General features: G+C 41.4%; 1 protein-coding gene across 1 annotated transcript in view; it reads left to right on the top strand.

Annotated features, from left to right (window-relative positions):
• The window catches only part of PCDH15 (protocadherin related 15), a 731645-nt gene that overhangs the window by 287663 nt on the left and 424834 nt on the right, over positions 1-19148 (top strand). The gene's annotated exons all lie outside the window — the stretch shown is intronic.

Raw genomic sequence — 19148 nt, 5'->3', positions numbered from 1 at the left:
GAAAATGAATTTACACAGATCTGCAGCCTTGCATTATTCTTCCTAATTTTCCGGTTGATTGGGGATTTGGTGCATCACAGAAGGATTTCTCTTTCTTGGTGTCAGAGTCTTGGAGCACAAATAAGCCATTGCAAATTGTCACTTACAGCAAAATGTTTTATTATTGATGAGATTTTTGAGATTTAACAAGGAAGGAGCTCTGAAGCATTTGCCTTCTTATAGGAGATTTCAATCACAGTAATGAGTATAAGAAAAATGTAAAATATCCAGAGAGAATTCCTCCAGAGAACCATAGGTAATAAGAGTATAAAAAGATAAAGAGGTCAGATGGGTACATTTAGGATGTAGGCAAATACAGGAAAGGAGGTCAGCGGTCGTGCGTTGTAGACCCTTTGGGAGAAGAGGAAAACAATCTTCTGCTCTTTCTTCAGTGTTTTCCCATATACTAGGCCTTCCCTTCAGCAGCTGCTGTTGGAAGGTGCCTGCCTGCTGTTCTCTCCTTCCAGCCTCTTGATGCTCCTCTGTCTGACCCTGTGCACTGTCAGTGCCAGGGGACATCAGCTCCCAAATGCTGGCGCTGCTTTGTGTTGCCTCCTGGAAGCTGTATGTGCATGCCCAGCCTTCCTGTTGTCACTGAGGAGCCCACTGCTGTGATCCAAATGATGATCCTTGTGATATCTGCCAGGAAGCAGCCTGCTTTTATTACTGCACAAATGTGGTCTGTCTCACTGAGGGTAAATGCTGGGAGGTGGTAATTTTGGTGTGTGTTAGCGTTAGCCTGAAAGGGTCTTCCAATAACACAGCAACTTCAAGGCAGAGCAGGACAAAACAGGTAGTACCTGTTAACTGCAGTCAATTTGATTTTTGGATCAGAACTTACATGTATTTCTGCAGTCAGCAGCTTAAGGACTGTCTTTGTCTTCGGTTTCCCTGGGTGATTCTCAGTAGAGGTCCCCTCTCTCAGCTGCAGTGCTCTCACCATTAATTACACCTGCGATGCCTTTCCTTTGTAGCTCCTTCTCTGCGAGCCTGAGTGTAATGGCAGGGTAGTATAACTCCTAATGCTTTCATTAAGAGACACAACAGAGGCAGCCTGAAAGCAGTTACCTGTGCTGAACAGCGAACTCAGGAAGAACCTCGCCACGCAACTGCAAAGTAGTAAACTCACGATTGTGGCCCATTTTCTGTAAGTAGGGCCATTACAAAGCCATTGCTGTAGTGGCAACAAGCTGATGCCTTGGCAGGATCATCCCAGCACTCTGCATTTCAATGTGTTATGCTTGCAGAGGTACTGGGCACACAAGTGCCTCTAGGAGAGAGAAGGGCATTACTATGCACTTGTTGGAACACACTGGGTGCCCTGGAATGATGTATAGTATCCATGCCTTTGCTTACATTGTTTCTTAATATATGCTGATCTAGGATCTAAAAAAGAAAGCTCTGTAGTTGCATATATACTTTTTTATGCAGTAAAATAAAATACATCAGGAAAATAGTCCTAAATCCCTAACATCTTGGAACTGATACCTTCTTAGTGAATCTTTGTTTAATATCAAAACAGAGTGCTAACTAGTGCCAGTATTGCCTGGCTCACTCAGCCATTGATGCTTTTTTGTTTTGTTCCATTTTCACTAGGTAATGCTTCAATTAATACCTAAATACACAACTTGTCACATCACTGTTGCAGGTTATCCAGGAAGCTCAGCAGGGAACCTGTAGGCGAGGGGAGGGGTGGTGCCCCCAGTGTAGACAGAAATAACAACTTGGCAGGCTAGCTAGCTGCATAAAAAGTTGACCTACCCGATGAGCTTTCAGTGCCGTGGGTGCAGAGTGACTGCAGATATTAGTACATTCGCTAGGGCTCTTATTTATTCTCAGCTGCTGAAGAGACAGAAATAAAAAGCTCCCAATACTGGGGCTGAAATGGGATTATATCTGGATAACCTGTTTCTCTTTCATTACCATTTTAAGTGTCTGCTTTTCTATCGGTTCTCTTTGATTGGTATTTAAAAATGGTACTGGATTGTTTACCTTGATGGAGACTGAGATAATCCCTAGACTACTTGAATGACTTGAGTATTTGGAGCAATTTCTCAGAGCAGAGTATTGGCTGCATTGATTTGTCTGGAATCAAAGAGAGGGTTTTTCCTTTTTTAGATCTAAATGGGAGAAGAATTCTAGTGAGGTTGGTTTATTTATTTTATTTTATTTTTGCAAGTCAGCTTTTCTGCTCCCTGATTTCAACCCTCTTGTGTGTATAGGACCAATGTACTCTTAATGCAGCATTTGCTGATTTCTCCCCCCATTTGCTGTTCAATACCTTGTCTGCAATTGCCAATGAAATTGCCACTTAGTACTTGCAACATTGGTGACTTCTGTGGTCATTATCAACTTGGCAGAGATTACCGAACTAGAAGGAGGTGTTTCCTGTAACTTGGCAGTCTTGAAATGGTCCCTGCTCCAAGACAGCCAGCCTGGTGACATGCCCTACCTGCTCTCGGTAACCCCAGAAGCTGCCCAAAGTGCCTAGGATATATTTGGGAAGAGCTTTCATTTATAACACTGTAGGAATTTTGCAAGTTGTCTTAGATTCTCAGTAAGGCAGACTTAGTAAGTAGTTCTAGGGTGAAAATACAGAGTTACACGATTTACTTGGATAATTCCTTCTGCATCTTTGCTGGTGCTGCTAAGTGCAGATGTTCAGGCACACCACAAACCTGACAGCATGCAGAAATGCCAGACTGCACTGAGCTGCGGATGCGTAGTGGTTTAGAAACCCTGTTTTCTGATCTCCTTTCCACACATATTCTCATCGTTAGTGTACCAAATAATGGTGGATGAATTTTGTTTCCATGATCTAATAGTTTGGGGCTGAGTGTGTATGTAACTCCTCATAGTTACTTTTCACCCTCAGTGGCTGCTGTGTGAGGACAGTAGTTTCAAAGGGATACAGCCATCAGCTGCTCTGTTTTTGTCCCTTCTCTTAGAAGTGGTAGGGTGTCCTGCAACAAAAACATTAGCTGCAATAAGCAACAGCAACTCCAGGTTGTCCACAAGTGGCAACGTTAATTTATAAGTACAAAATATGCTATAACCACATAGTGCATTTTGCTAGCACGATCTGGTGGAAACTGGTTCAGGTGTTGGTGTTCTTCGTTAGTAGCTGTGTGTAAGCAACCGTGTTACAGAAACAGCGTGGAGCCTTCAGGAGTTTATGAAAGCATGCAGTTTCAAGGTATAAAGCAGTTACATCATCGTTCACTGTGAAAAATGTGTGCAGTGCTGAACTGCCATTACTTAAAAGCTTTCAGAATTACACTGAAATTGAGCGATGTCATTGTGTCTGCACGGATACTCTGTGACGTGACTGGTGGTGTCACACGAACAGTTTGAGTCTTGGTAGGGTACAGAGAAGACTGGGATGAGATGATTTGTTTAGAATCCCTTCTCAGCATATTTATATGCCCCGCAGAGACACTACAGACATAAGACCTTTGGAAGAATTGTGTGAGGTACAGAAATGCACAAACTGAAGTAGCTTGCTTTTCCACATACCATTTGTCACCTCTTGTTGTATGGATCTGTTTTTATGGCTTGGTGTACGAGGTTATAACCATAGATGATATTTGCTTAGATTTGCTTAGATTCCTTCAGCAAAATCAGAAAGAATTGAAACGTGCTTTGGGATGCATCTGAGAAGTCTGAAGCATTCCAATTTTGCAGGCAGAAGTGTCTGAAAATCAAAGTCTTGAAAATGTTCTGAAAAAAAAAAAAAAAAAAAAAAAAAGATGGAAAAGCTGTTGCTGAAAGGCAGGAGGCCTGCAAGGCAGATAAAAGCATGAGCAAGGAATTTTGTATATCAGTTCCCTGCATATTTCTGGATTTAGTCTGTTGAATGTGTTCAGCTTGTTTAATTACCAGTATAAACAAATTCATGGGATAATGATACCATCCTTAGATGTTGATTAAGGAACAGTCTTTGTCAGATCTTTTAATGTAATGAGGCAGTGACATTGCAAATAGGCTGCTAACCATTTGAAGAAAATTGCACTGAATGAGGCAGGAGGTATCAGGGAGTCTAGTTATCTCTGACTGTTACAACAAATCCTAATACCCCCCAGGAGGTGCTGTTATGTCAGCCAGACCCCCAGCACCCTTCTGTTTTGGTTGGTTTGCTGGAGCCTTTCGTTTGGGCCAGTAGTACTTTCACAGGGGTAGGTGTCCTGCCACGAAACAAAGAAAAGAAATCTAACTTTCAACCCCAAGGTGATCCCAGCTTTTTGAGCAGAGTAAGGGTTTTAAATAAACCAGCTAAATAATTAAATTAAATAAAAATAATTAAATTTAAACAGCTAAATAAGTTGAATAGCGTATTTTGTGCATGTGTGTAGTTGACTAGGCCAAGAAAAAAAAAAAAAAAAGCAGAGGAGGGAGAACCAACAAATGGCAAATACTTTCAGCATAGTCCTTGGACTGAAACTTCTGACTGTCTCAATTTAATCACTCAAAAACCAGAGACTGTAGTTTTGTACTGCACAACTCATTGGCATTACGATTTAATGTGTGTTCGGTCTGTTTGGTTTTGCACCTGTGAACCACAAAGTATGTTGTTTGTGACAGACAGTAAAGAAGCTCTGTATTTCTCTGCAGCAGAGCAGAGAAATTAATGGGAGGCGGTCAACAAGGACATGTTTCCAGAGGGCAAATTTCACGGTTTTGCTTTATTTATTTTTTGTTGTTTTGCATTGTTTTATTTAAATTAAAAAAAAAAAAAAGTGGAATGCTGCACAACCAACCTTGGGAGATGTTAAGAAATATTTTGTGGCTGTGATATTTTGCCTGAAAATTTTTATCATAGCACATGTCTGTCTCTAGCACAAAATAGAGTTCAGGAACTGTGTTGTTTTGAATAGGTTTTCTTGAAGCAGAATATTTATTTTGCAAGTTGGCAAAAAAAACCTTTCTTATGAAGTTGCATCTTGAATTGCATAGCCATTGTTTTTCAGACCACGAAGCTCTGAGAAGTGCCAACAGAGTGAATTATTTCAGGTGATCATTAATGGATGGGACAGTGAGAGCAGCTAGGCAGAGCTTTGGATGGGTTTCAGTGGCTGGCTCTGCCAGCGCTGGCCCACTGCAGAGACTCAGCACATCACTGCAGTACTCTGCACCTCAGAAATTACATTCCTCACTATTAAAAAATAAATAAATCACTAACCTTAATTCACAGCAATGCAAACAGCTATTTACATGTATTATGTTTTGACAGCTCACTATGACCCAAATGTTTTAGGCTTTTAACGGTATGTGCTCTATTTAGCATATTTTCCCATTGCAAATAGTACCTTTGTTGTAAGTTTTAGCAGTAGGGCCAGTATCTAAATGAGATGAAAATTACCTTTTTTTTTTTTTTTTTTTTTTTTAATTGCTCTGCAGTCCAAGACACAAGGACAGTGTAATTTTGCTCTTCAGTGTATAAAGAGTTCCTGTCCTGCAGATAAATATTTAATTTAGTCCCCAGGCTCGTTCATGCAAACAGAGGACTGGATTATTTCAGCCCTTCTTCTCTTCTTTCCTCTAACTGCTTCCCCTTCCCAGTCTGTGTTTTGTTGCCGTAGTATTTTCCAAATCCATTGTATGTCAACCTATCTGGCAAGCCCAAGATGCAATGGAAGTTTTAAACCTCAAGCAGAAAGCTGAGCTTTAATTCATAAGCAATTTCAGACCCACTATTTTCCAGTGTAATCCATGAAGTCCTACTAATGGCAATTATTTTATGAAGGTTAAGGAGGGGGAAAAAATCATACTTTCTTGAACTACGTGTAGCCACCTTTATAGTTTCAGTAAATCAAGAAAATTGTTTCTTGATGTTGACATTTAGTGAGCTTAGTAATTCTTTACTAGAAACTACAAGGAACAATTTCCTGTAGGCTAGTGTTAACTCCTCTAATTTATTATTGTTAGTGACTATTTTATTTTCATTTTTCATGTTGAACACCTGAGAATGTTTTGGAATAAGTATTACATCACAGAAGCACTCTGTCCCTGTGTTCCCCCTTCAGTTTGGCTGAATCTGTCCAAATGTTCACAGTTAGCATTTTGGGGGAAATTAAGGGACAAACGGGATAGTTCTCAGGTTCAAAAGACAAACGAAGCCACACCAGGCAGGACAAAGCACCTGACGGAGGTGCTCTTCCCTTAAGATACTCAACAACCTCCTTCCACTGCCCCCACCATGAGGTTTCTAGGAAACCACTAGGAGTGAGAGCCTGGCCAAATCAGTAAAAATTAAATGGGCAGGAGAAACTGTGATGAACTGGGTTGAACTTGATATTTTGCATCTTTTCAAAGATGCTGTTTACTGTCTCTTCTTTTTAGATATAAATGTGAGAATTCCATCCCTAATCATTGCTTATAATTTTGACATTTAATATTGATGCTCAGGGATTGTGAATACTACCCTTAAGTAAGAGTTTGAGTATGAACCTTTCAGATCCAAGAGAGGCTGCACAGTAAGAAGTGTGCTCAGACAAAAGATAGATTTAGTTCTCCTCTTTGCTGCAGTTCAGTAAAAGCCAAGGTTTCAGCCTGAGTCTTGCACTTACTTTGTTTTACAAAGTGGGCTGACCTTTAGCTGCCTTTTTGTTCCTCAGTTGACCTTGTTTACAGTGTTTTAAGATACATGATTAGGCATAAGCTGCGGTCAGTAAATTTCACAGCTTTGGCAGTGCATCAGGAGAGCTCACTATTTGGTGCTTTATTTCATGTTCTGCCATGCTAAAACAACACTTAACGTCACTGCTCAATCTTATGTATGTCTAACTCGTCCATCAATCTCCTTCAGCAGCCAGAAGAGCCATCGGTCTCACTGAGACAAACATTCGGGCCTACAGTAAGTAAGATTCGACTTGCAGAGTTCAATATTGATGAACGATATTGTAAGAAAGGCAATTCTACTAAAATGTTTCTCAAAACAAAACAAAACAAGACAAAAAAAAATCCTAACTGCATCCTTTGGTACATTGAATTTACCCAGGCTTACCTGCTTTTGTACTCCTTCCAGCTCAAACACTGCTCACTGTTAATGAACTCCTTTCTTTTGGTAAAGAAGAGTGGTGCTGGTGACAGGTTTTAATTTTACGCCCATAAATTTGGGGTTATTGAGTTATGTAAGAAGACATTAAAAAAAAAGGCAGGGAAAGCAGGGTACAGAGCTTTTCTCCCTAATAGAGTAAATTACCAAATTTCCCTTTGAAACTGTAATCAAAGCTAGGGACTCTGCAGTTGATTTGAGCAATAGGAAAGACAGGTATCCTTCATGAAAGTCAAGTCTGAGCTGTTTGGCATTGACAGATACGTACCTCTTTTTTTTTTTTTTTTTAAATACTTGCATTTTCATTTGTTGTGATTTTCATTTGATGTAAACCAGTTGTATTCACTCCGGCCAGTCAGGGTCTTCAGCTAATGGATATCTTAGTGGATGATACAAAGGAAATCTAAGTAGATTGAGAATGGGTAGTATCCTTTCTTAAAGCATCATCTTTAAAATGCAAAGGAAAAAATGGAAATAACAGAGGTCTAGACTTCTGAAAATATGTTGAAAAGTTCTGAATCTATCTAGAAGCTTTCCCTAAAACACCAAAGAAGAGAATACATCAGGAAAATCTTTTTTTTCTTTCCTGTTCAATGACTGGTACTTTTGTGATGGCCTTATGTAATATCTGAAGTGAAGTTGTACTGCAGGAATGGTTGTGGAGAGCACCTTGCCCACTTACTGTATTATGTTTTTAAAGTATTGGATGACGCTTGGTGTTTTTTTTTTGTTTTGTTTTTGGGGGGAGGCATTCAGTTACCTGTTAGCCTGGAGGTTGCACTGGCTTCTTGTGGCCTTGTTGTCAGCATGGTTCTCGTGTTGCTTGCTGCAGGATGTGCACAATGCAGGCTTCTTCCTCCTGCCCTTCTTCCTCCTTGTGTCTGAGAGCAGACCCGGAGGAGGCTCAGCCTCCAGCTTCAGAGCTGAAGGAAAGCTGTGAGCGCTGCCATTGCCGACGTGCATCCAGGACAGCCTGGTGACAGTGGGTAGACAAACGTCCACAACTGTACAAGTTTACCATGGCAAAAGACGGGTTTATTAACCGCAGAGTGCTGCATCAGGCAGGCAGGCCGAGATAAGCAGGAGAAGCACAGATGTGCTTGTGAATTGTGTGCCTCCTCCCTGTGGCTGTGGAGTGGTCACTCAGCCAGCCCTGGGTTCGTTGCTCTGCGCTGCAGGTAACAAAGCCCGACAGCCGCGGCTTCAGATCTGACAGCTCTGCTCTCAGAGGTTCTGCGTCGCTTCCACATGCATTTTTGGACTTCTGACCCTTCGGAAAGCAAATAATTAGAGTGTTCAGGTTTCTTTTTTCAGATGATTAAGTGGGTTGGCGTATCAGATGGAAGGGTTCATTTATGTAATTCTGTTTTAATTAAAGGGAAATGCACCACTCCAGCGCATCATGGTTTGATAACAGTGCTGCAATTATGTTGAGACTAGGGTATACTTTTCTACTTGGGTTATAGAAAGATATTTACTGACAAAATTTTACCCTGTTGCTATATGAAGGGGGCCTAACTTCTATTTTGTAAGTAAAGCATCTGATTTCTTCTGCACTCAGTTCCCATTACCTGGTAAAAATAAAAGCTTAGGAATGCTTTTTAAGACCTTTGCAGCATGCTGGTGGTAGGACCGTTAGAACTATATATGCTTCCATTTTGGCCATGCTGTTAGTAGTATGTGGGTAGGCAGAGATAGTCCTCAGTCCTGTCCTTGTACAAATAGTCCTTGTACAGCTTACACCTTGGAAGAAGGTGGAGGGACTAATGGAGTACTCCAGACAGCTTAGGACCTTTGCTTTGTCTTTTTGAGTGTGTTCATTCTTTCCTTGCTGTTTTGAAGAAGGCTCTTTCCTTTGGAGAGAATGTCTTGTAACAAATACTGAGCACTAAAAAAATAGCTATAGATGCTCCATGCCTGTTAAGGATGGTTAGTTTCTGTTTTGAGGGAAGTGGTCATAACTTTTAAAACATTTTTTATCCGAATTATGCTTTTTTTTTTTTTTTTTTTTTTTAATATCTATTTGCCCAATGACTAAAGTTTCCTGCAATTTAAGTAGGCTACACAGTGGTTTTATTCTATAGTTTTACAAATGGGACACATTTCCATCTTCACTGGGGAAAAAAGAAAAATCAATGTCATGAAGATGCAGACAATACACAATGAAAAAAAGAAACCAGAGCTCACCATCAGGTGTAAGAAGGTAAGAAGTGTGTGTCGTCTGCTTACTAGCCTTGTTTGGCAGCTTGGTGCTCTCAACATGCACACAAGCTTAAATTTGCAGGAGGGGATTTCACTGCCAGCTCATTACAGAGCAGGGGGAGGCAAACTGGTACTAGGAGAGCTCCTCCTAGGGACAAGGGAGCAGGGAGAGGTGTGAACAGGCTGCAAATATTACTGTGCATGGGAGAGGCAGTGCCTGACTCGGATGGGAGGGGTGCTGATTTTGTTGGAGCCTGGGCTAGATTTGGAAACCACACTAATTCAACAAAAAGATGGCTTACATCTCAAATAACAGAACATATGAAAGAGTAGGCAGTGTTCTAAGGGAGTTTTAAAACTGTTTCAAGGGACAAAATCAAGTACATGGAAGAGCAAGTAAGAAATACAGGCATATATGGATGAGAAGGACAAATATAAAAGGTCTGTATTCATTGTAATGGAAATGAGTTACTACAGGTTTGATTTCTGATTTATGAATATTAATTTTTAAGGAAGACAAAAAGACAAATGAGGGGCAGTCAGATGTCTCCACAAATGGGAAAAGTTTAGCAAGGGAAATGGGAAGCTTAGTATAAGAAGAAAACATATTCTGAAGTAGAGCTAGAAGACAGAAAAAAGGCAATGGTGGTAGCTCATGAAGATCGTGATGGTGAGCAGAAGAGTCTCAACCTATTACTACTTACTCAAAGAGCTCTGTCTTCTGATCTCCAAGCAATGGTCCTGGCCCTTAGTGTAAAAGTAGGGTCCTTCATGCATGTCATAGTGATCTGTGAAACTGAGACAGGAGGGGTGGGTAGGAGACAAAGCAGGACTTTACATGAAAAGCATTTTTGTAGTCTGAAAGGAAAACATAGTATTTTGAAGGGTGACTGAAGTATTTGACAAAGTATTTGTCAAATGTTTGAGTTCTGGGAGAAAACTTTGCTGGATAAGAAGGGCAATAATGGGGAATGCAGCTTGGCAGTAATACCTGGTAGCACGCCAGTGCTCTTACTGCAAAATCCATGTGTAGTTGCAATTTCAGCTGTATGCATACTTTAATTATGAAGGGTGAACAAAATTAGACATTAAAGATAAGTTGTTTCCACTGTAAAGGCAAGCACCTCAAGAAGCAGCGACTACAGCCAGTGAAGAAAGGAATTCCCCTGAATTTGGGCATCCCAGAGGGGTTGCAAGTTGCCATGGGACATGGGAAGCTTCTGGAGAACACAGATGGGTTGCTACAAGACAGAACCAGAGGGAAGGAATAACAGTTTTCAGTGCAGAGGATGGTTACCAGTGGATTCCCAAAGCATCTTGTGCTCTTCTGAACTTTTCTGTTGGTGCTGAGCCTTTTAGGATGGTAGATGCAGAAGGGATTTTTTGGTCCTGAGCACCTGGTTGAGGAAACAGTGAATTTCTTGTAATTCAGTGCAGGTGAAACAGGGAACTGCTGGTGCTCTGAAGTGATGCTGAAGTTAGGATTAAGATGGGTAGTTTGGCTGAGTGTCCTTTGACAGTCATGAATGAAAAATCTAATATTGGACTTACTGGAAGAAGAACCAACAGCAAACCCAGAAAGCATTATGGTAATAAGCTCTGCACGGTGCAGTTTGGGTCACTCAGAGGGAGTTACTGGAGACCTGTTTAAAATAGAGGGCAAGACAGTAAGGGTGATCCAAAATGTGGAAGGGCTTACGTGGAATGACAGCAGAGATTGGCACACTTCAGTTTGGGAAAGTGGAAACTAAATAGCTTATATTTACAATAGAGTAGCATGAAATCCTGAATACCTGAATTAGGAAGCACATGGTGAATCTAGCTGACACCAGGGGCAAGGTCAAGCAGAGAAGCCATTCTTCCCCTAGGTGTAGTCACCCTGTGGGCAGAGTTTGTGCCCTGGGGAGTGCTCTACTGATGGGGTTTTGGAAGAGCTGGGGTGGAAAGGGAAAATCCATCACAGGCTGTGCCCCATGAGGATATAACCTCAGCTCGTAGAGGTCTTAGCATCAAGATGCTGTATACTATTGCTAGGAAGAGCCACCACCTGCTGTCCCATCCCTGCTCCCTTCCTGGGCTTGTCCTGGTGCCAGGCAGAGACAGGGCACGGCTCGGCAGGGCTCTCCCCTGGGCTCCCGCGCCTGTTCCACACTTAGCTCTTAATAAAGTGACTGATGCAAATAAATGTGGTCTGTACAAGTTCCCAATCTTGGCCGAGCATCTTTAACCTATGGCTTAAATTTATCTTTTGTCATGGAGGGCGATGCACATGTTGTGAGCGGTAGAATTTATACGATAGTTGTAATTGAAATGAGAGGATTTATTCAGTAGAAGATTGGGATTAAAGCAAGGAACGGTTCAATACAATAACTCAAAGCTTCACTACTGTACAGTGTGATAGGTGGGAAAGCTGTTACAGCGATTACAAATCCATTTGGGAAAGTATCAAAGTCTGAACATTGTGAAACAGTGCAAGATAAAAAGTGTAGTAATGAAGTGATGAAGGACTTCTTTTGATTAAACTGGGACATACTTAGCAGTGGTAGAACACCGTCTCGCTAGGGATGCCCCCGGCTGCTTCGCTGTTGGAATGACTGGATATAATGCCTCATTTCAAAGCAACAGATTTTCTGATGATACTTAATTGACAGAGGTACAAATAGAAAGTAACAGTGAGAGCACGTTTAAAAGGAATCAGATAATCTGAATTTCTGGGCCAAGTTGCTGCTGGTCTGTGTCGGGAGACTTAACCGTCAAAAATCTGGTAAATACAAAAGAGAATGCTGCAGATCAAAAGCAAGAACTCCACTTGGGATAGTAACTGAAAACCACAGCTAAAGCTATCTGTGCTGTGTGTGTTACACCAGCAGTGATAAAACAAACAGCACCTTTGGGGCGTGTACCACGAGATAAGGCAATAAATGGTGGAGCATTGCCCTGGCAGCATAAAGCACACTAAGACCACAGTGGGATTCCTACAGATGGGGTTGGTGTGTTTCAGAGCAGCATTACCGCTACAGTAGCAGTGCAGCAGAGCACAAACACAGTGATGCCAGTATGGGGGAATAGTGATTATTCCCCAGAATACCCAATACTGGGAAATCAGCCACATCTGTCTGAAATCTCACTAAAGCACATTGCAGCAGGGTCAAGCAGAGCCCCAGAAAAGCATCCACCGAGAAGCGAGCAGTGGATTTATGTGAGTTTTTGCCTCGCTGCTCAGAGGAAGTCATGTGGAGGTGATGAGTACTGGGCTGAGATGAGGAGAAGAAACTCAGCGCGTGTTTTGGGCATGAAAACCAGTTCTGCAGTGGGGGAGATCCACTGGAGACAGCAAATGAAATAAGTAACACGTAATTGACTTGGGAGGGGAAAATTTAGTCCTGAAAACTCTTCAAGCATGAAACGAAAGACCGTAGTAGAAGATGGGGATTAATGTGCTGTGTGGTAGGCGATTTGTATTGCTTGACTGTTTAAGGACATGTCTTTACCGACTTTATGAAATTTTCTGAGCTTGTCATTTTGAACGTGCCTGTATCATGCTTCTGATCCTTGGCCTTTTCAGCACTTCCCGTGGTTGCAAAACAACCTATACTAGCTCAAGGGGAGCGTGGTGTGTACATGATGAGTATATTGACCATGAAAATTCCCTTTTCATCAATTTACACATAGTCTTAATTGCTACCTCATTGGGATATTTGGCTATAGACCTCCCAAATATGAGTTAGGAGCTGGAGTGACAATAGGGAACGTGACAAATCCAGGCACTGAAATAACCCCGGTTGCCCAGCTCCACATTTAATTAAGACTAGCCACTTAGAGATGGAAGAGGGTTAATTTGATTTCATAAGCACTCATGGGAAAGTACAGAACAAGAAGATGTATTTTTCCAAAAATATTCAAGAGCACTTGTGCCCCTTGTTTTCTCTGAATAATATTAGCTTTTATGTTTACAGTGTAACTCCGTCCTGTTTTTAAAGTGACCGGAAAATACCTAGATCCCAAAAACTTTCTGAATGGACAAAAAGCATTAGCATACACCAAGAGGGTGTTTGGGCACTGGGACAGGCTCCCCAGGGCAGTGGTCACAGCACTGAGCCTCCTGGAAAAATGTAAATTTTCTGAGATTGAAATAACAGCCATCCACTTGGCAGGACTGTTAAACAGCATTTAGAGAGAATAAGGCATCATTGCACTGAATGGAACGAGGGAAAAGGGAGTTGGGGTGGAGACTGGATCTATTCACGCACTGTTCAGTACCATGCAGAACATCTATTCTGTGGAAGTATGAGCAGAATCATTTCTTACAGAAATGTCTGTATCAGTAGCTGCAAAGCCATCTCTTGTCACTCAGCCTTTGTCTTTTTGTAAGTTCAGTGATACTGCAAAGACAGAATTCTTTGCCTTTGCGGCTATTTCAAATATTTTAATTAATTTCTAAGGAATTATTGGCTGCTGATGAGATTTGGCTCTAATGGATGGTACTGATCATTTTAAATAAGGTATGAGATGGCTCTTAATATTATCTTTGACTAATGTTTCTTTTGAATGCTCAGTTAGATGATCTGATGTTCTGTTAGGTGTTTCCCTTAATTGCCTTTGTGTTGTAATTTGACTTCAGTTGTATAACTTTAATTTAAAAACAAGGTTTACATGTATTTACGAAACCTCTGTATCTAAGTAGTTTTATAATCTTAATTTTGGTTTATTGAAAACAATTGAGTACCGGAGTTTCTAACTTACTGGTTTTACTCATGGAGATCTTCATACTGGGAAGAGCTTGTTATTCTTGTAAAGCACGTCAGGTAATTAGGAGAAATGAGATGTGATGGGTGTTCCCTTGTTCCTAACGGGGACTCTGCCAGTGCCGCAGCTGGCGATCACGGTGCTGATGGAAAGAGGTTGGAGGCCAAGGATTCAACAGCCATGGGAGCAAACTCCTGTTGAGCTGGTCTGAATTGGCACCTTGAGAGGACATGGTGAATTGGGACTGGAAACATCAAACCTTAGTGGAATTCAGTTAGAACTTTCATGGTTAGTATATGATAGATGTTGTTTTTATGTATATGATATATTTATGTAGTATATAGACCACATTTTTTTACTAAAATTGGGGAGCACTTGGCAAGAGAAAGCAAATTACTCTCTTTATCACATGCTTCCTTTAAGTCCTGTTTTTTTTTTTTTTTTGTTTTGTTTTGTTTTGTTTTGTTTTGTTTTGTTTTTACTGTAAGATTTGAAGAGCCATGAAATAGCATTCACTCTGTTCACACAGTAATGAGCATTAAGGGGCATCCCCTTCTGACTTGCTTACAGAGTTCAGCAGCTTCTCTGCCTTGTGAGGTGTCACTGGTGACATATCGACCCAAACAATCGGTTTAGGGTGGAAATAAATGGCTGTGCTGGAGTGAAGCAGCAGACTGACAGTGCAAGGAACGGTGATGCGTTTGTAAATTTAAAACTTAACTTTAATCCATGAATTTGAACTCATCAGTAACTTCAAGGCTTCTAGACTGTCGTGAGTTAACAAATGTGTTGTGCTGTGTAATACGGTATTTGCTGCATTTTTTTTAAATGGCATACAGTTGTTCCTCTTACTCAGTTGCTATGCACACAAGTAGGAGTACTGTGGATAAATAGAAATGGGAGCACATTCTGAGTCTGGACTACATTGGTAATGGGAAATCCCAAGAATAGAACTGTCTTTTCTGCAAAACCTGCTGGTTGGTAGAGATTTTTAATTCGGTTATTGAAACTTCAGCTGCTGACAGCAGGCTGAAAGGAAGATTTTTGTCTGTACTTCTGTCTTGCTTTTCCTGATACATTGTCCATCAGAAGAACCAAAGTCAAAAGGCATGAATTCATTTCTAAGAGGGAGCATACTGCAAACGCATTGGTTTCTTATGATCTCTAATTTACAACGTTGTTGGCCTGAAAGCATTATTTTTACTGTCTCTCTAATATTCACTAACAGCATTGCTAGACTGAAGGGTCTGGGCTTCTCTTTCAGAGTTCTTTCCAGAGTGCTACTCTGGTTCACTGAAAATATTCTGTATCCTCTGACTGCCCTTTTGCTTTCCTTCATTGCACATCTACTACCCGTGTTTTTTCTAAGCCATCTATCTGCATGTAAATGTAATGGTGTTGGGAATGAAGATTGTTTCTATCAGACGTGTTTAGAAGAAGTGAAAACTAAGATCTTTATTTCTGAAAGGATGTAGGAACTCCGCTTAGGTGTGTGTAGAAACAGATACAGAATAATACAAAGGGTACAGCCATAAATGAAACCAGGAAACTTGTTTACAGAAAGAACCAAGGCCAAAAATATATCTATGCTACTGTTATGCTTCATTTGATAAAAGGGAACAACTTGACATGGAAACTTGTTAAAATCAACCCTGAATTGAAATTCCTGCAGATGGCATGGAGACAATTGAAGGCATCATGTGAGATATTCTGAGCATGATAACTATCAAAAGAGATAGGAGAAAATCCAAATGGAGTCTTTCCTGGCCAAAAGCAGGGAAAGGATAGCTGCTAGAAGTACAGGGGTTCTTCAGAAAGCTGAGGTTGTGTCCAGGTAAAGAAAATAGAGAAGATCTATACCTGGCAGATTAAACAGTAAGGCATGCCAAAAAAAGAATAGGAAGAGCAATTATGAGAACTGATTAATTGTTTAGCAAATACTCCAGATGGAAGAAGCTTATAGGACCAGTACTAGAGGCATAAAAGAAATTATCAGAGAAAATTAGGCCAGGACAGGAAACCTCAATGAGTATTTTGCATCTGTATCACTTTGGAGATGTTTGCACAGGTTGCTACCCTCATTTTTTGCAGATTTAAACTGCAACTATACTGCAGTTCTTTGGAGCTGTCATCGAGTCTGTGGACAAAGAAATGTGTCTGCATTTCAGCCAGCGCTTGGCATGGTTCCTAATCAAGCCTCTTAAGAGAAACTGAGCTGCTATGAAATAAAAGGGAAGACCTTCACATGGATAAATGATTGATAAATGAAGAAATTAGGCAGCTGTCATCTTTCTCAAAGGCCATTTGTAAATTCGGTCTGATCTCCTCATCCAGGTACGTGTTGGTGGCTCTGCTTGGAAGAACTGCTGGGCGCTACAGGTCGCTGGCTTTTGCCTCCAAACCGCCTTTGAGCTGAATTGCTCCTCTTTGCCCTCTAAAGAATGCTGGTCCTCGGTTCTCTCTCCTCGTTTGGGTTTACATCCCTACCAGTGGGTTTCCTGCAAATTGCTAGGAAATTCAGAAGTAGTGGGTTATTGTAGTGCACGTGAACATATCAGTAATGTAGCACTGGACCACCTGCTTGCTAATCACTGATATTATTACTCTGCCACTGTTGGTTCGTGAATACTTCCAAATGCAAGTAAAACCATGTGCAAGCTGCTGCAGGTCCAGAAAAAATGCAAAACTTTTTATTTAGTTATGCTGTGCTGTTTGCTTTAGCATACGTTATTAGGAGGTGTTTGAAAAGCAGAATAGTCAGTATGCAATAATGTGTAACAGATTTTGTAAGTTTTAAAGTAATGTGAATATTTGGAGGATTTTTTTTTTCAATGAAATTACACTTTATGCTAGTTTTTGCATAGCTTTTTGTATGTACATTTCTGTGAAGACAGTTAGATCTCTGCTCTGTCCTTAATCCCTCTGTGTGGCTTGGAAACATTTGTCAGCTCTAGGACATATGGTGTGAAAGCTTAGCATCAAGAGCCAGCCTTTGTCATGCATGCCATAAATCACAGTAAACACATTTTATCATAATAAACGTAGTGCTTAGCATTCAGCTCCAGATCTGCTGTTCCAGTGGGCATGGTAATGCTTTGACCTGGGGGTCTGACAGTGTTCGGTGGACTCAATTTTTAGCCTTCTCTGCTAGCACATGGTACAGGACTGAGCGACGTGTGTCTTGGTGATTTTCACCAGCATGCTGTCACCTGGCAGGTGACGCTCCTTGTGTAACTTTCCCTCGAGGGTATGAAACCAGAGGATGCACAGATGAGGAAGGACATGTGTTACGCAGATCGATGGTTTTGGGTGTACCTGCGTGGAAGTGTTTCTCAGGGGCAGAGTACTGCAGGTACGATGTGTTTAAACAGAACAGAGACAGCCTCTCATGGGATGGAACAAGCAAGTGCTCGGTTTGATTTGTTGTCTGTTACCTTGGGTTTATTGTATTGCCTAATCTAACAACATTTTCTTTATGTATCTGCTTTCTCTCATTTACTTGCTTTGAGTGTTACTTGTTACTTGTCACTTCTTTCAGTTTTGCAGGGAGCAAAAAATGCAGATGACAAACACTCTGGGTTTAACCCCTCGCAGCAGACACCATCTCCTGTAAATAAGTGATATGTGGCATAGAAATTTTCTGCTCAGTTCATTACAAAGGCTCAGTAGTCTTTCATAACCAGCATGTGCCATGTGGACCTGCAGTGGCATTTGCATTTATAAATGTCTGTTAATGTGTTTGATAAATGCAACTCACTGCATTTGCAGTGGGAGGGTAGCTGGCGGTGTCTGGGGAAATGGGTCTGGAAGCAGCATGGTTTACAAAGAGTGCAGTCCTTTCAGTGTTTGTATCTTAACATTTGGTTAGCATTGTAGGCTAATGCACTGATGTTTAGTAGTTGTTGTGTCTACTCTCATTTCTCAGATGATTTCCAAAGGCGGTTTTCCCACACTGACTTACACCTGGCACAGGTGGGGGGACCCTGCCCTGAGCAGAGGCTTGGACTGGGGGTGTCCCATGTATCTGGAGGCATCTGGGGAAGAAATGAACAGGAGGAGGGGAAAGGTGTGGGGCACAGCCTCCCCCAGTCTATGCTGCTCTCCTCTGCTGAGCACTAGTCAGTCTTCGCACAGCAAGTTTCTTTCCTGAGCTGCTATTGCAGTGTGTCTCGTCATGGTAGTTCCTACACCGTTTCATGGAAAAAAAAAAAAAAAAAAAAAAAAAGTAAGCTACAGAAAACTGACCCTTGGATTTTGTTCTCCATTATAAAAAGCAAACAGGCTTTTGCGATCATTTTTTCCCAAGGAGTGAAATTATAAGTGGTACTCTGTCAGCAAGCTCGCTAAAGAAGTAAAAGCAGGAATAAATAACACATTTCTCGGTATTTTGCTTTTCATCCCAGCATACAGCATCTCAGCCTGGTAGCTTTTCTGGATTGTGAAAAAGGAGAAAACCCTTGGTAGTGTGTTTTAATATTAAAGTAGCATGGAAGTAGAGCAGCCTTAGCGCAGGGGAGATCCCATACAGCACTTGGTGTCAGAAAAGCTCCAACAGCTGGAGTAAGCATCTACTAAGACTGGAGACAGCCCAGGAAGTGTTCAGATCTTCTTCACTGTTGTTGAAGAATCACAGAGCTATTTTAAAGGGAGGAAGTGTTATTAGTTGTAGAGCAGCTTTTGGTAAGGGAATTGTGGTGGTCGCCTGCCTGGAGCTTCAGCTCTGCACTGCAGAGATGCAGCTCTTTTTCTTCTTTCCCCGTGTTTATTTATTTATTTCTGTCTCAAACCTGCCTTTCCAGAGGTATCACCTGTGGCAGTTCAGCACCAGGATACTGCAGCATGTTTGATGAGAAGGCTGCTTCAGAAGGAATTGCTTCAGCTGCAGGCCCTGAGCCTGATGCCTGGGGCAGGGCCTCTGCGGCCTGCATGCTGCTTCCAGGAGGGCTCTCTTCTCCACAGCATGAGACCAACAGGTTAGAGGAACAAAGCATACATGACTGATGTTTTTCTAGCAGTTCCTTGAGATAATCAAGCAAAAGTTCATTTACCATAGATGGGAAGGGCTACAATTTGTATTTCGTGAATTGTATTTTTTGATATTGCTTAA

The sequence above is a fragment of the Aythya marila genome, assembly GCF_965140915.1.
Source record: "Aythya marila genome assembly, chromosome: 7".
NCBI classification, from domain to species: Eukaryota; Metazoa; Chordata; class Aves; order Anseriformes; family Anatidae; genus Aythya; species Aythya marila.
The sequence above is the reverse complement of the archived record's forward strand: the minus strand, read 5'-3'. Positions and strand labels throughout refer to the sequence as shown.